The sequence below is a fragment of the Chanodichthys erythropterus genome, chromosome 14, assembly GCF_024489055.1.
Source record: "Chanodichthys erythropterus isolate Z2021 chromosome 14, ASM2448905v1, whole genome shotgun sequence".
Lineage (NCBI taxonomy): Eukaryota > Metazoa > Chordata > Actinopteri > Cypriniformes > Xenocyprididae > Chanodichthys > Chanodichthys erythropterus.
Window position 1 is genome coordinate 4,221,283 of NC_090234.1, and position 18,708 is coordinate 4,239,990.

The 18,708-nt window shown below is 40.2% G+C and overlaps 1 pseudogene; it reads left to right on the forward strand.

Moving 5' to 3' along the window:
• The first annotated feature begins 997 nt into the window (after window positions 1-997).
• LOC137036172 (uncharacterized) lies at window positions 998-18,493 on the forward strand (annotated as a pseudogene).
• Window positions 18,494-18,708: the final 215 nt, after the last annotated feature.

Here is an 18,708-nt window from a genome sequence, read left to right on the forward strand (position 1 = left end):
CTAAATTTTAATTGGTAGGATGAATCTAAACTCAGTAATTGGCCCAAAGTATATTGATTTACCCCATTACAATAGTCCATTTACAGTTACTATCATAAAAATACACTTACTTGTAGGTTTGAAACTGTACATAAGGCACATTTAATGTCCAACATCAAATATTTTAGCGAAATGTATATTTTAGAATTATTGCGCTTCTATTGCGTTCTGTCTGTTTAGCGCGCATTCACTGTGAAGTTTAGCCGCAAAATGGAAATATTTGCATTACTTTCTAACATTTACAGATGGAGAATAAACTTGTGAAAAGTAAGTTATGCACTGAGGAAAACACCATGTCTCAAACGCATAAAATAGCACAAAATGTATGCCGTTTCCTATGGTGGATCGATTTGATCCATTATCGACCTCTAGGGCTGCTTAAGAAAAGCGTGCACGCAAAATTATCTTGACTAGGTGAACCTGGATCGAATTAGCAGGACTGCGTGAACTTCAATTACCTTTTATGAAACCGTTTTAGCCCAATCTCATTTGTTAGGTTAATTCAAGTCAGGTTTTGGAGTTTAATCCTCGCTTTTCTTAGCATCTTTTATGAAACAGCCCTCAGTCCTGTGCTGGTTTGTTGTCATATATTTCCCCTTTTGTGTGGTTCCCCCTAGCCTAGCCTAGCCTAGCCAAGCCAAGTCAAGTCAATGTCAAGTCTTTTTTTCCCCACATAGTTTTTGTTGTGTTTTGTTTTATTTTTTATTATTAATGAAAGCCTTTTTTCCTGCAATTGAGTCCTTGCTCTCATCCATCAACCAAAACCCGACAGAACGAACCAGCCATTATGAGGACTCAGGGGAAGAAGGGCTTGCACCGTCCACCAGCCTCCACTGTCTCCAACCCTCCAACCCCCACATGCTCCAATTTAAGATTCTGAGCTCCCTCCGTCAAGAGGAGACTGACCTAAGGGAGTTTGCTGTGGAGTTCAGTGGAGCTGCAGAGGGCCTGGGGTTCAATGGGCCTGCATCACTTGACATTTGGGGAGCTAGTCGATTTTCTTGATTGTCGAGAGAACCCTCTTGCTGCAGCCTTTGTTGAGACGGCCGGAGATGCTGCAGAGCACCTAGTGGCAGCTGAAGATGCTACAGCACATATACAGAGGCAGTAAGCTTAGTGCCACTGCCTCGCCCTCACAAACAAAGGAAGAGGAGGAAGAAGTAGTGTATATGTAAAGAGTGTATAATAAGTGGGGATTGATAATTGCTTAGAGACTGACCAAAAGTGTGACTCTCTAACTGTTCTGTACATACAGCAACAGACAGAAGTGAATTAGATAATGGCTGCATGGGTAACCAAAGTCAACCTCTTTCTTTTGTGAGTTTGGGAACTTGAGTTACATGGCTTGACTCCAGTCTGACTTTTGACTTGAGGACCCTTTTTTTTTTCTTTTTCTTTTTTTTTTTTTTTTTAAATAAATCTCTTTTTTTAGCTTTTAGAGTAACAGCCTATATTTTTAAATATACTTTGGGTGTGTCTATTACCTGTCTATCTGTAACATAGGGCCGGTTCGTGGCATAGGTGACAGGTGGTTGACAAAATGACAGAGGGGTGCCGCATGAGAGACGGGGCCCGGTTCTACGGGGTGCTAGAGGGTGTGCCCTCAAACAAAAGCTGATCATAATGTAGCTGATCACAGACATGTTTGTTGATCTCTTGAGTGCAGAGGTGTTTCATTTAGTCAGAATCCACTCACCGCTCGAAACGTGGTTGAATTAAGTTTTTGGAGTTTTTGTTCTGCACGCTCACGAATCCTCTTAACAAGCAAAGTGTAGACACGATGTAAATAAGAGATTCATTTGTGCAGTGTAGACAGCTTCATTGATTATAACGGAACTTTGTGAGATTGCAATGAACTGAGACGAGTGACAGAGTTTTAGTGATTTAAAATGAAGTGCTCTTTGCGAGTGTTTATGCCAATTAACACCCTTTAGTTACATATGGAATACAGTGTTTATGGTAATATCATATAAAAACAACAAGAAGAAACACACAAACAAAAAAACCTGTTAATTATGCATGAGAGCAGAGTAACCATAGGTATTAGTTCTTACATTAGCATTCAATACTTTAAACTAAGCTTTGAAAAAAAAAAAATGAAAAAGAAAAATGGTGAAATTGCTAACATTGATGTTTGTGTACTATTCTAATGTGTGTGTGTGTGTGTGTGTGTGTATATATATATATATATATATATACACACACACACACACACACACAGTGGTGTGAAAAAGTGCTTTTTCTGATTTTATTTTTTTGCATGTTTGTCACACTTTAATGTTTCAGATCATCAAAGAAATTTAAATATGAATCAAAGATAACACAAGTAAACACAACATGCAGTTTTTAAATGAAGGTTTTTATTATGATGGGAAAACAAAATCCAAACCCATAATCAGACAAATTCAGTCTGCTGGATTTAAATGTGAGATTGTTAGAAGTTGTTTCTTCAAGTGGGTTGCAAAACTTCTGCTTTTGAGCTTTTGCTTTCAGAAGGCATCACTGTGGTGGTGAAAAAACAACAAAAAACAGACGTTATTGACAGTAAAAACTATTTATTTGTACTTAAGTGTTTTTTTTTTTTTTTTTTGTCTTGTGTTTAGATGCATGTATACAGTGGTGTGAAAAAAAAGTGTTTGCCCCCTTCCTGATTTTTTTCTTTTTTTGCATGTTTGTCACACTTTAATGTTTCAGATCATCAAACAAATTTAAATAATTATGAATCAAAGATAACACAAGTAAACACAACATGCAGTTTTTAAATGAAGGTTTTTATTATGAAGGGAAAACAAAATCCAAACCCACATGGCCCTGTGTGAAAAAAGTTCTTGCTTTTTAAAATTTGTAGTGTTTGATCGCTAGTTTGACATGTTCACAGACAGCTGATTAATGACCGCTGTGATCAAATTTTACCTCTGACGAAATTCTGGCAGTGTCAGAAGATCTGGCACACAGTCCTGTAGTGTGACTTCTCCTACAACAAACGTCAAATTGTCTTAGTTTTTCAAGACAAGCCGTGTTCAAAATTAACGAGAGATGTCCCGTGTGTAATACACTGAACGTGTATTAGTTGATGATGTAAAACTCCAGACAAGTTTTCATATGCGCGTCCGTTTTTAACGTGTCTTGACTGACGTACAATCTGACATTAATGACAGCTGAGATCCCACAGTGTGACATGAGGATCATGTTCGTACAGTCTGACAAGCAACCACCCTAAAGGACTGTTATAGATCGCACACTGTGCACCCGGCTTTACACACACACTCATAAACAGAGTTTTATACATATATTTGTAAACTACTTGAAGTAAAGATTTCAAACTCTCTGTAAGAACATACAACAGACAAAATTCAAATCCAGATTATTCCAGTTCATAGTTTAGGTCTATCACGTATAAAAATATGCTTTGTCTTTATTAATCAAGTATATGGACAACACAACACAAAAATGCACTAAAGTACAAATAAATTACAGAAGATTTCTTCATTGAAAACAGAACTTTTGCTGCCTTTCCTTAGTTGAGACCACATGACTGACTTTACTGTTGCAACTAAAAGTGATAAAGCAAGTCCATGGAATATAAATTATTTTAATTTCCTTTTCTCTCTCTCTCTTTTCATAAGCCATTAAATATTATTAAATGTTGGAAGAAAGTCATTTCCATTGTTTTCTAGTTTTTAGAAAAGAATGAGACTTATTACAAATGATATTATCAAGTGTAAATGATAGAGTCAACCAAGCAACAACGTTTTTTCCTGTGTTGATACAATGAGCATGTACATGTCGGACAGACCTAAAGAAGCTACTGTACATTCAGCTACTGATATGACTTCATTTCATAAGAGATCACATCATTTCATTTTTCATCTTAACATTTTTCTTTTTGGTAAACAAGTAAACTTTTAATAAGAATTTTAGGGATTAAATTGTTCATCTGGGGGAAGTTATGACACTGAGGGGTGGTTTAATTAATGTAAAAAAAAAATAATGCAAAAATATTTGCATACAATAAACTTAGAAAATGTTTGTTTACTATATTTCACTTACTTTAAAAAAAATTGAATAGCATTTATGATGTTTGTTTATATTTTCAGATTAAAACAATCAATACTGAAAATCTTTAAAACAAAATAAAGGAGGCATAGTAGAAAGTTTCCAATAAAGTTTTAATGTGACCTTCATATAACAACAAGACTTTATAAAATAGTTTTAAAAATAAAAGAAAAGCGGATGAAGTTGAAGACATGTCTGTCATTTGAATGGACTGAACTAGGAAATGACTTCTTATATTTAATCCCATGAGCGACACAAAGTTATTGAACATCTCTTCTTGGACACTGAACACATGCAGTTACACATGGCAGTCTGTAAGAAGCAGCAGACGTCTGTCCTAACAGCCATTAAAAAATATCACATTCTTGTCTTGTGTTTAGATGCATATATGACGTTGTCCATATACTTCATTAATATGGACAAATCATGTTTTCATACAGTAGTTGACCTACACCTACACAGCAAGAACTTGTTTCAACAAGTAACTAGAGATGAACTGGAATAATTTGAATCTTGACTGTTTTATGTTCATTTTTACTTTAACAAGTACTTATAAATATACTGTATGTACAAAATTCTGTTTAAGGGTATGAGTGTTAAGTTTGGGAAGAAGATGTGTGGTATTTTTACAAGAGGGAACGCCTGTAACACATAAAACACGTGTCTGCAGACGAGGCCCTTTACTGACACATTCACACCCTCGCTATACAGTAGTAAAGTGTGTGGTATAGCTCTGTATTTGTATCTTATGTTTATATATGTATGTTTCCATATGTAATAAAAAAATAAAAATAAAGCATAAATGTTTTTTTATTGAGATTATAACGTATAAAAAAATTGATAAATTGATGGGATGTTTTAAAAAAAATCCTTTCACATTGTATGTCACACCGTATGTTCACACATCACCTTCTGCTTTGTTCTAACTGGTGTTAGATAATAATAAGATAAGATAAGATAAAGAGCAGAACTGCTGACCTAAGCAGACCTACACAGGAACATTGAAATTCAGCATTAAATAGAGAAGTGCTGGGGCGGGTAGCGTAACACCAATGTGAAACCAGACTTTATTCGCTCAACAACAGCATTTTCAGCATGCTGAAAATCAAACATGCTGTCTCCAGTGCTTACCATCCCCAGACCAATGGACAGATAACTCTTTGGATATCTGTCCAGTAAGATCTATTGTTGTCTTATGGTTATTTATCAACTTTATAAATGCATTGATATGTACAGGATGAAAGAACCAATCAGAATATCAAGCATACTCTCAGGAAGTATGTGAATGACAACCACAATGCCTGGGACCTCCACCTTCCTGCTGTGGTACATGGAATCAACACTGCAAAGCAGGTTGTCTTAACACGCTTATTATATCTGTGATGCTATGGTTAGTTGTCAATGGTATAACTGAATTAATGTATTCATGTGTGGTAAATGGGAAATTAGGTCAGGTGGGTGGCGTTAGCAAACGTGACTCAAGGTCTGCCGTCTATATAAAGTTACGTAAGTTAGAGGGCGATGAGCCAATTGAGCGAGCTATTACTGTGACATGTTTCAACAGCATAGGGGAATGAAAATGAGGTAAATTTGAATGTTTTATGCTGAAAGTGTTGTGTTGTGAACATGAGATTATAAGTGGTGTTTTTAAAAACTGTTTTGGTTAATTATTTGCAGACGCACCATTGTTTGAAGCCTTCTATTGTGACTGGGAGACACTAATTGTTTATTGAAACAATTCACTTTTGTTTTATTCACTTGTTTGATGTGACCAGTATGTGTGTCTGGTAGTTGGCCATTTTGGGGATGTTTGACCCTAAATGAATCGATACAGGTATATAGAGTTTTATACTACATGAGATGTTCTTAAATTATTGTGATTTCTTTTTGTATTTTGACTTGTTGCTTCTGTATAACAGTAAAGTGGTGTGAGATTGCACACAACCTATGAAGGATACAGGGGGCAGTCCTCATCCATGTTACAGGTATGAATTTTCTTGCAAATAGTAAATATTTGTAAGTGATTTGATCTCATGATTGTTTTATTGCTTTGTAGGGGAGTTTGTCACCCACTGTTTTCTTTTACCTCCATGTCTTTGATGTACTGATTTTGTTTATTCTTGGTTAATCAGACTTAGTGTCCAGCAGGGCACGTTGTGAGACTCGGGGAAAGAGACTGTTTTTTATTTTATTTCGTCTGTATTGTATTTTTCCTCTTTTTTTTTTTTTTTTTTTTTGGTGCATGTATTTTTGTATTGTATTGTTTGCTTGTTTGTTTGTTTTTTGGTTGGTTTTTATTGCATTTAATATTATACTTGTTTGGTTCTCTCCCTTTTTAGTATCATTGGGCAGTGTGCAATAATTTCCATCATGATTTTCATCATATTGTGCTGTTTGCAGTGTATCACGTGGAAGGAGATTGAACAGTTTCTGGTTTGACTATGAATATGTGAAGTATTGTGTGTAGTGGGGTTTTATTTGAACATGTATGGGGGTTATTATTGCCTTGCCCATGTGTCTTCCATTATGACATTTTAATGTGTCCTGTTTTGGAGTAAAACCCAGTATTAATTGACAGATATTGTGTGATCAGAAATAAAGTGTTATTTATTACACCAGCACCCATCTCTGTCCTTTAATTAGGATATATATAGTAGAATTTCTGTATTGGCCTACAGTGCATCTAGATATTAATGTAATGGTTTACTTGTCCAACAATATCCCTGTAAAGCCCACTGTTGCAGAATTACAACATCACTTTCAACAATTTAAAAAAAAAAAGGCTTGCAAATGTTTTTTTGTTTTTTTCTCTCAAGACCACATTTACATAGTTAATGGGTTCTATTGTTTGTCCTCACAATGCTATTGGATAGAATAAGTGTTTATAGGTCCAGTCATCTGGCCATGAACTTACTCTACCTGCAAACTTCGTATCAAGCTCATCTCCTTTTTTTTGCATGACTGGATGTCGTCAAGATTCAAGTAAGTAAAATTCCTTACATTTTTTTTTTTTTGTGTGTGTGTGTTTATTACAATGTCTAGAACACAGGTATATTTAGTTATTTTGGAAAACATTAATTACATTTGATTTAGAGATTGTTAAGTCCATTTTGTAATTCTACAACGTTGGGCCAAAGTGGTATTCAAGATAGCCTGTGCTCCTACACTTTTCTGTTAAATTTGTACTTAGTTTAGTTTAGACCATAATTAAACACAGGATTAAATTGTATGTGGAATTTGAAACTCTATCATCTAGAGCACTATCTGAAACTCCTTGTATCTTTGTAGTTTATTTGTTTTTTAACTTCTAAATGATCCTGAGGTTTTTGTTTTTTTTGAGTGTTGCCCAAGTAACAGTTTATAGCATTAGGAGCTCTGAATGTTTTTGGTTGGGGATGTCTGTTGCATTGTTCAGAGACAGGTGTGAATGGTCTTGAATATGAACCTGTACGTGCTCTGGGAGATGCATGTGTTCTTTTATTGTGATAAGTAGAAAGCATAATAGGCCAGCCAGACAGTATTGTTTGAATGTAGTAGTGGAATTTTGATTAGCATTTGCATTGAAATTATAATACTTTGATGGATAATACTTAGATCTCTACCCTCGACACATGGTCTACCACCCTTATCTACTACAATATAAGACCCCATATGTATTATTCACTCATTAATTTTTTTACTTTTTCCATTTCAGAATGCCAAGATGTCATCAGACCACCATCCACTGGATGTATGCAAAGACATGATTGCACATTTCCCAGTAAAGACAGCTGCAGACACTACAGTAATGGATACACAAATACACAAGTGCAATGTTCACCTGTGCTTCTCAGATGAAAAGAACTTAGGGACAGTCTTAGGGACTATCACTGCAAAACACAGACTTCATTCAAACCACATTGAAAGTGATAGACGAAAAAGAATTTTTTTCAATATTTTTATTAATAAATGCTTATTCATAAAAAATATGATTGTTGTGTGATTATTACTAATGATATACTGTTATGGGGCTAAGTAAGCAATAAACACTGCAAATAAATGCTTAAATGATCTGTATCTGTTCAGACAAAGTGAGTACAAATACAGAAATTCTGCTCCTAACTAGGCCCAACGTTGCAATATTACAACATTTCCCTAAAAACTTACTAAAAAGCAAAAAATGTGAAAAATCTTTAATTTCTACATCAGAGGCCTCCTAAAACAATATCTGAGAGGTCAAAAAAATTTTGCTCTTTTTTTTCTATATTTGGGTTTTACAGGGATATATTTGTAAACTGGTAATAGTGTGGAGAAGGTGCACTGAAGGTCACATATGTAATATCAAGGGTGGAGTTTTTCCTGATAATACAAATTTGATAGTTAATGGGAAGCTTCCTATGTGATCAGTACTCCACTAGATACAGTCCTTACTTCCTCCTCTTCCATCGACACCCATGTCTGCCTGAGGTCATGATGAATGCCTGTCCCATGGGAGATGATTTTGAAGTTGCTTATCCAGAAGATGACATTGACACCAGAGTCAATAAGATGAAACTTCTCAATGAAATGGTTTGTATTTGATATAAAGGTAAATTAAGTTGTGTATAACTATCGGAATTAGACCTAGGCATAGACTGATCTATGCATGTTCTTTGCTATGATTCTGCTTTATATGTAACTCTAAACTCTTATGTCACTGTTACATTGTATGTATATATATATTATTTATTTAGAGATGTGGAGAATGTTTCTGGGACTGTGTGTGTGCATGCTGAGAGTGTCATTATCACTTTAGCATTCTTTGCTTCAGTAGATAACATCACCAGGAAAAGAACTGATGATGGAGGACCAGTGATTGTAATTAATTGTTCCTTATTCTACCTTGGCCTGACTGAGACTCCACTGATATGTTGGTTTAAAAAAAATCCCATCAAGAGAAGAGACGAGAATTCTGTATTTGTTTTCAATAAGTTTTCATTTTTGGGTACTGTTCTTTTTTTAGGTTCTTGGCAACATAGAGAGAGCACAGAAACAGCAACAGAAGTCATTCCAAAATCGCAAACGTAAGTTTGTGCGAGTATGTTCAGTTCAGGCCGGTGATGACGTTCTGCTCTCAGGGGACCCCAAGAAATAATGAACAGGAGACATATTTACAAGTCAGCACCATGGACCATATACTGTGGCCAACATTTCTTCCAAAGGGGTGGCTACTATTGTGAAAGGGTCAACTTGCCAGAGGGTCAATGTGTCAAGACTGAGGACATACTACGGATTAAAAAGTAAGAGTGTTTGATCATTTCTGATTGAAACAGTTTACAATTAAATGCTAAATTCAGGAATATTGGATATTTGTTTGTAATTACCATTAGATGGACCAGTTGGGGAAGTTTCTCCAGGACCACTGTTACACCACTGCAACATTTAAATGGCATCCATATGCTTGTTCCGGTGCAAAAGTGGGAGAAGGACTTTGGCCCTATTCAAGATGAACTGGTAAGCATTCTGTCTAGTAAGCAAGCTGAACGAAGACATGTACTTTATACTATTATATCTTCTTTTAAAAGTATTTATTTTGATGCATGCATGTTTAATAACTTATGTTCTTTCCATAAGGGAAAAAATGTTCACATTGTGGACCTCTATGTTGTTCCCACCTGGAAAGACAAAGTTGTGGACCCAGTGCATTGTTTGCCTGTAAGTTCTCTTTTGCTATCATATACTCATCAACTGAGAAAGAACTCTATTGGGAACAGGCACAGAAGTATATGCATGCATGTTGAGGAGTTTTGTTGCAGCCTCAAAATAAGTGCCACACCCCTCTAGCATACTAATTTCCCTATTAGCCCTAAGCTCCACCCAACCAATCAAGCCAATTAGGACTCCCCTCAGGCTTTATTAGCTGCACCTGTGCCCACAGCTTCCCATTCTGTTGTATGTGGCTGTTCTGTGCAGGGGACTGACTTTTACTCCCTTTGATTTCCTGCGTGTGTGTAACTGACAATGTAAGTGTTTTTGATACTTGGAGATTTGATTTGACATAAGTTTGCCCCAAGTATGCATTTCAAGTTTGTTTTCCTGCTTAGGCATGTGCTTAGTTAACTTATTGTGAGTAGGTAGCCTCATTTCTTGTTTATATGACTGTGGAAGATTTGTACTTGCTTTGTAACTGATTTGTTTAAACCTAAAACTCTGTATTTCTGTTTCAATTTGTAGAAACCACACGCTCACACGCTCATATATAATATACAATACCCTTGGATGTGCAATAAAAAACTTGTGAACCTGAGTGACTAGACTGGACCTGTTCTTACCAACAGCCCCACTGGCTTCAAGCTAGCTACCTGAACATTCCTCCTCCTTACTCCTTTTCATGGTCCTTCGAGCCGGAGCTCATTGATGATCAGTGGATATGTCTAGTCACTCCCTGCCCTCATTGTCTCCACATGAGCGCCCACGTCGCTAAGCCCAGCTCCCTGCACATTATGATTTCATCCTGCAATATCATCCACAGTCCCTATCTACAGCAGAAACGCCAGAACAACAACCTCCTTATCCTGCATATATGTCTGGCACTGGTCCTCATTATCAACCCCGTAGAGAGGGTGAGTCTGGGGAAGAGCTAGAAGAGCCGGAACTACCCATGGAGGGAGACACTCAGGAGGATATTCCACATCCCCACTCAACCATTCCATCTGAGAGAGTGCCAACCTCTGAGGCTGAACACCCACGTGCCCTTCCAATAGCTCCTACCACTGATACCTAGTCTGTGCTCTTACAGCAATTGATAGAAGAAATAAGAAATCAAGGCAGATTAATCCAGCAGTGCATGCATGGGAGTAGGAGTAGCACCCACTCCTCGCAATCTCGCTCAGCATCTCCTCGCCCTGAAAGACTTAATCTTCAACCAGTTGTATCATCACAAGCCCGTCAAACTACAGATGACCATAGGCTCCTTACTATTCCACCTCAGCAGCAGCTTCCTTCTCCTCCTCCTGTAAGCCGTGCCCCTCTTACTCAACCTGTGCCACAGTCCATGCAGCTCATGCATCCTCCTGGCTGTGGCCAGTTTCCTGCCACATCTCAAGCACCAGCCATGTATAACTCCATGTATCCAGCCTATACCCTGCCAAGTCAATCCTTACCTGGTGTTATGTCTCATCCTGCTCAGCCGGCATACAATGTGCAGCCCCACCACCTGATATCTGCTGCCCCTCTAAGCCAGCTAGTTCCTCCTGTTGGCCCCCAGCAGTCAAACTATAGGAGGGTAGAAGGTCCTTCTTTCCCTGATCTCATGAGGGAAGATGAAAGCCAGTACCTGATGCTAAAGATGGCCCTATCCAACTTGTTAGATCCAAGAGAATCAGAACAATACAAATACCACATCCTGTTGGATCATCTAAAGGTAGATCAGGCAAGGAGACTTGCACTGGCTTATGTTTATGCCCCAGATCCTTACACTCAAGCTATACGGGCCTTAGATGAGCGTTATGGTCAACCTAGACAGCTTGTTTTGAAGGAGCTCCGAGCTATAATGGAGATGCCTGTTATTCGAACAGGTGATGGTAGAGGCTTAGACCAATTTGCCCTCAGACTTCAGGCATTAGTGGGCCTCCTTCAGTTCATGGGCCCTGAAGGCCTCTCTGAGCTTACCTGTGGTTCACATGTTGAGCGGCTTTTAGAGAAGCTTCCCCATGAGCAGTTCTGCCAGTTTAAGAGATGTTTGAGTTTGAGTAGACCAGGCCCCCTTTCCTATAACCTCCTGGATTTTTCCAACTGGCTACAACAAGAAGCTCGCTGTCAGCCTAGGAGAGAAAGAACACTTCAGCCTATCAGTCAGCCTTTCCGTCAGAAGTCGTCAACTTCTCAACCATTAAGAGGTACATCCATACTCCATGGTGCCAAAACCTCCTCTCTTGTGACCTCCATTAAAGCCCAAGTTGCCCCACTTAAGGTTAGTCATCCTCTCCCCCCTGCCTCATCTGAACGCTGTCCAGTGTGCGCCTACTGTAACTCTACTGAACATCATGTCAGTAAATGTGGGGATTTTCTCCAACTCGCCAAAGACCAGAGAATTAACTTTATCAAGGAACAGAGACGTTGTTGGCGATGTGCACGAGATCACTTTGCAAACCAATGTGACCTGAAAGGACGCTGCAGCCAGTGCAATGGGAAACACCTACACATCCTTTGCAACATCAACCAGAGGCAAGTGCAGAATCTATATCTCGACCACCCTAGTGATTGCAATAAAGTACTACTGAAAGTAGCTGAAGTGACCTTGCGCAATGGAGACAGATCCTTAGACACTTATGCCATACTGGATGATGGGTCTGAAAGAACAATCCTTCTGCGCCCTGCTGCTCAAACACTTCAGCTAGAAGGAAAACCTGAGAGCCTAAAGCTGAGAACTGTGAGACAGGATGTCCAGACTCTTAATGGAGCTACTGTGTCCTTCACCCTTATTCCTAAAGCACATCCTAATAAATCCTATGTCATCAGTCAAGCTTTCACTGCTGACAAACTGTCCTTGTCTGAACATTCTCACCCTGTTAAATCCCTCCAGCGGCGCTACTCTCACCTCCGTCAGCTTCCTCTCAAACAGCTTAATAATGTAAGACCCCTACTCCTCTTAGGGGCTGATCAAACACACCTTATTACCTCAACACAACCAGTGAAATTGGGCCCTCCTGGAGCCCCTGTAGCAATCAAGACTCTGCTCGGCTGGACACTGCAAGGTCCTGCAAGAGATCTTGCTAGCTCTCCTTCTGCTTGTTCTCACTATATCTCCTTTAAATGCCCGCCTGATGACATACACCACAATGTACAGAAGTTATGGCAGCTAGATGCATTACCTCAAAGAAGCATGAAAGCTGTGGTTCGATCCAAACAGGATCACGAGGCAATGCACCAGCTTGAGACCCAAACCATCCGAACACCTGTTGATGGCATCCTACGCTATGCAGCACCTCTCCTCCGTGTGGACCCCTGGCCCCCTCTGAAGGCCCCCAAGGAGGCAGTTATGTCCCGTCTCCGCAGCTGTGAAAAGCGACTCTTTCGGAACCCACAACAGGCAGAGACCTATTCCAGAGAGATCCAGAAACTAATTGATGCTGGGTATGTCAAGAAGTTGTCTTCATCTGAAGTGGAAGATGTCGCTGAGTCCTGGTACATACCCCATCACATTGTGCATCACAATGGTAAAGACCGCATTGTGTTTGATTGTTCCTTCTCCTATCAAAATCAGTGCCTGAACTCACAGTTGCTTTCTGGACCAATCCTTGGGCCTTCCCTCCTTGGAGTTCTGCTCCGTTTTAGGCAGCACAAGACTGCAGTCAGTGGAGACATCAAATCAATGTTTCATCAGGTGCGCCTGTTACCCCAGGATAAACCTCTCCTTAGATTCCTCTGGCGTGACCTGGACTGCAAAGTTCCTCCAACTGTGTATGAATGGCAAGTTCTCCCCTTTGGCACGACCTCAAGCCCTTGCTGTGCCATTTACATCCTCCAAAGGATCATCAAAGATGCACAGGCAGATAAGCGTATTGACCATTCCATACACAATTGCTTCTATGTGGATAACTGTCTACAAAGTCTTCACAGCCCAGAGGAAGCCAAAGACCTCCTTCACAGTCTGCGCACCACCCTCTCCTGTGGTGGCTTTGAAATCAGACAGTGGGCCAGTAATGATCCTCAAGTCATCTGTGACCTTCCTCCTGAAGCCAGGTCAGAACAAACCGAGCTCTGGTTGTCACACCATCCTTCCCTTGATCCCTCAGAGTCTACTCTAGGCCTCCTCTGGAACTGCCATACAGACACCCTCAGATACAGACACAGAGCCCTTGAATCTAACACTCCAACTATGCGACACATTTACAGAGTTCTGGCTAGCCAATACGATCCCCTCGGCTACATCCTCCCTTACACGACAAGGGCCAAAATCATTGTCCAGCACTTATGGGGAAAGGCACGAGAATGGGATGACCCAAATCTCCCCCATGATATTTTAGAAGCCTGGCTTTCATGGGAAAAGGAACTTCCTAACCTCTCCACCATCACCTTTCCTCGCTGCCTCACACCTCAGTCAGTGGACTCCTCCTCCACCACCTATGACCTTCACATCTTCTGTGATGCATCAGAGCAATCCTATGGCGCAGTTTCCTACATGTGCATGGAAGATGGTCAGCAGCAAGTGAATGTTTCCTTCCTCATGGCGAGGTCCCGCGTTGCTCCCAAAAAACGGCTATCAATTCCACGACTTGAATTATGTGCTGCTCTCACAGGAGCTCAGCTATTCAGTCTCCTTCAGACAGAGCTCACCCTCCACATCAGAAAGACTATCCTGTGGACTGACTCTACCACTGTGCTCTATTGGCTCACGTCTGACTCTTGCCGTTATAAAGTCTTTGTTGGGACCAGAATAGCTGAGATTCAGGAGCTCAATAAAGGCCAGGAGTGGCGTTATGTTGATTCACAGAACAACCCAGCGGATGACCTAACCAGAGGGAAGCTGCTGTCTGATCTTGGCAGGCCCTGCAGGTGGAACCAAGGACCTGCCTTCCTGTCTCAGTCCTTTGAACTGTGGCCAACTAGCCCTGCTATAGAGCAATCTGATGACCCCGTAGAGCTGCGTAAGCCCAGTTTCTGTGGTTCTGTGTCCATCAGTCCAGGCCCTTCCATCCCTGACCCCAGTCAATTTGTTACCTTCCAAAATCTCCTTGACTACATGGCTGCATCTCTTCATGGGGCGGCAAAACCTCCATCAGCAGAGAACTACCATGATGCAAAGATAGCCATTCTAAGACAAGCCCAATTGGAGTCCTTCAAGGATGATTTAGTCTGCCTTGAAACCCAAAAGCCTCTTCTACCTTCAAGCCGTTTACTCTCCCTTGCCCCAGAGTTAGACCCAGCATCAGGGCTCATCCGGGTAGGTGGAAGGTTACGTCGGAGTAGTGATCTACTTCCTGATGCCATTCATCCGGTTGTCTTGGACCCTGCCCATCCTATCACAAAACTTATAATTAAGAGCTATGATGACCACCTACAACATCCTGGTCGAGAAAGGCTTTTTGCTGAGTTGAGGAGGCAGTACTGGATCCTTAGGGGCCGTGAGGCAGTCCGAAAACATCAGCATAGATGTCCTAAGTGCCAACAGTTCCGTGCCCATCCAATTATTCCCCAAATGACAGATCTTCCTCTGGTTTGCCTTCGCTTTCACAAACCTCCGTTCTTTTCCACTGGGATGGATTGCTTCGGGCCCTACACAGTAAGGATAGGCAGACGAGCTGAGAAAAGGTGGGGAATAATTTTCAAATGTCTAACGACTAGGTGCGTGCATCTTGATCTACTCAGTCACATGAATACGGATTCCTTCTTAATGGCACTCAGGCGCTTTATTGCTCGCAGAGGTAAACCATTTGAACTACTCTCTGATAGAGGTACCAACTTCATTGGAGGCAGGAAAGAGCTTCTAGATGCCTATCATTCCTTAACCCCTGACCTTCAGGCAGCTCTAGCCAAGCAAAGGATTTCCTTCAAATTCAATCCTCCACACGCACCTCATTTTGGTGGAACCTGGGAGCGTGAAATACGCTCCATCAAAATTGCCCTGGAGACCACCCTAGGTGCTCAAGTTGTCAGTGAGGAGGTACTACGCACAGTCATGATTGAAATTGAAGGCATTCTAAATTCTAAGCCCTTAGGCTACGTATCATCTGACATTGCTGATCCTGACCCTGTGACCCCTAACTTGCTGTTGATGGGGCGGCATGATGCTTCTCTTCCTCTGGTAACCTATCCAGACTCTGAGCTGTACAGTCGCCGTCAATGGCGGCATAGTCAAATCCTCTCTGACCATTTTTGGGCCCATTTCTTCAGAAATTATCTCCCTTCTCTTCAGTCCAGACAGAAATGGCGCACAGACAATCCTAACCTGCAACCTAACACTGTTGTGCTAATTCTGGATCCTCAACTTCCCCGATCCCAATGGTCAGTAGGTAAAATCACCTCCCTCCATCCCAGCACAGATGGCCGTTGTAGGGTTGCTGATGTCCAAGTCAAGGACAGGACATACACAAGACCAGTTGCCCACCTTATCCCTCTCCCAGCCCTACCTGATACCCCCTGAGTTGTCAAATTTGCAGTACAAATTTGGGGGCGGCTGTTGAGGAGTTTTGTTGCAGCCTCAAAATAAGTGCCACACCCCTCTAGCATACTAATTTCCCTATTAGCCCTAAGCTCCACCCAACCAATCAAGCCAATTAGGACTCCCCTCAGGCTTTATTAGCTGCACCTGTGCCCACAGCTTCCCATTCTGTTGTATGTGGCTGTTCTGTGCAGGGGACTGACTTTTACTCCCTTTGATTTCCTGCGTGTGTGTAACTGACAATGTAAGTGTTTTTGATACTTGGAGATTTGATTTGACATAAGTTTGCCCCAAGTATGCATTTCAAGTTTGTTTTCCTGCTTAGGCATGTGCTTAGTTAACTTATTGTGAGTAGCCTCATTTCTTGTTTATATAACTGTGGAAGATTTGTACTTGCTTTGTAACTGATTTGTTTAAACCTAAAACTCTGTATTTCTGTTTCAATTTGTAGAAACCACACGCTCACACGCTCATATATAATATACAATACCCTTGGATGTGCAATAAAAAAACTTGTGAACCTGAGTGACTAGACTGGACCTGTTCTTACCGACAGCCCCACTGGCTTCAAGCTAGCTACCTGAACATTCCTCCTCCTTACTCCTTTTCAATGCATATTATTTTGTCCAAATACTATTAGGAAAACGTGAGGTCCAAGGATGTCATACTATTTCCATCTTGGAGCAGGCAGCAGGGTGAAGCTGACCACTATCTTCTCTGTGTTGAGTTTCTTTTTATTATCTTTCTAGCTGTAATATTTTCAAATTCAACAGGTAGGGTTGGTGAGTTCATGGATAATAACAAAATACCCATTGCAGGTTATGTTGGTGGCTAAGAGGGAGATACTTTTTTCTTAATTCTCTTCGCCCTGATGATTTTAGAGATGAGACTTAGAGAATCATGTTTAGGTTGAGACTAAAGATATTTAATTTACTGGGCTTGTTCCAGGCATGTTATTTTGTTATGATTTCAAAAAGGAACATCATTCTCAGGCTACATACCTGATCATTTAATTACACAATATGTATTTTGTGTTTTCTTTGGAATGCCAGACACATTGCAGCCTTCATTGGCCCAGGATCCTGGATGGAAAAAAACAGGAAGAGACCTTGAGGTATGTTTTAAATGATACAATTTTGTAAAGCTAATTTAAAGGTTAGTTTACCCAAATTTTGTCATTAATTACTCACCCTCATGTCGTTCCAAACCCGTAAGACTTTTGTTCATCTTCGGAACACAAAAGATCTTTTTGATGAAATCTGTGAGATTTCTGTCCATCCAATGACAGCTGTCGACAGTGACAGTGACACTTTGACGCTTCAAAAAGTTCATAAAGAGATCATAAAATTAACATAAACAGAATGATCAGTGAACATAAACAAACAAAACCTGATTGATGCACGAGAAAACAAACCTCTTACGGATGCTGTGTTCTGAAGATGAACGAAAGTCTTATGGGTTTGGAATGACATGAGAAAGTATTAATGACAGAATTTTCATTTTTGGGTGAACTAACCCTTTAAAGTCCATGTGAACCGGAAGTTGCAAACAACTTTTCTCCAGTGTTGTGATGTATCCAAGTGAAACGGAATATTGAATAGAGGGCAGAGTTTTACTTCAGCGCTCCTCCTCTCCATCTCTTGCTCATAGCGGACGAACGGTAGGAGGGGAGTGGTTTGCGCGTTTTCAACCCAAGCCGTCAAACTGATATCATCAGAGAAGGAACGCCATTCCAGACCGGGAGTAACTTCAGATTTTGATTAAAGATTACCGCGACAAACAATTTTTTCTGTGTTTTAACTTGCACGGATTAATTGTTCACCACAAGACTAGTAATATGCACTAACAAAGGGTTGATTTTGATTTCATGTGTACTTTAAGTATGTATGTATAAATGTTTAAACAAGCTAGCAGTTGTTTTTAAATGAAATGTGGATGCACTTTTCCTTTTCCAGTTTTTTCCTTAACAGCATTCAGAGATTTCCTGTGCTGTCTACATGCTGATAGTAAGAATGTTTAATTTGTCAAAGCTGTTAGATGATAAAATCAAAGTCTTACTGTGTTTATTTGTTTTTCACAGTATGCTCTCAGTACCTGTACCTCGTGCTCATTAACATTTACAGAGGTAAGCTGGATTTTTACACAAGTATGCCATCAAAATACTCGTATGTGTCAATTTTTTTTTTATTTTTGTGTGTGTTTTTAGGAGGAGGTGCCAATGATTTGCCAGTGGTGGTGCCTTCAGCTAATGGAGAGGTTTTGCCTAGAAGGGTATGACAGACTCTACAGGTAAAATTTCAGTATCTTGGCTTTATTTAGTCTAGGGCTGGACCTGAATATTCAAATATGTTCGGTGGGTTGGTATTTGATTTTCAATTTTGAATCTTAAAGGGGCCGCACCATACTTGTTACACTGCCTTTATTAGAGCGAAGACTATGTTTAGCCTCCTCCCTCCACAGCTTTGAATATTCTTGTGTTGATTGCTATCGAA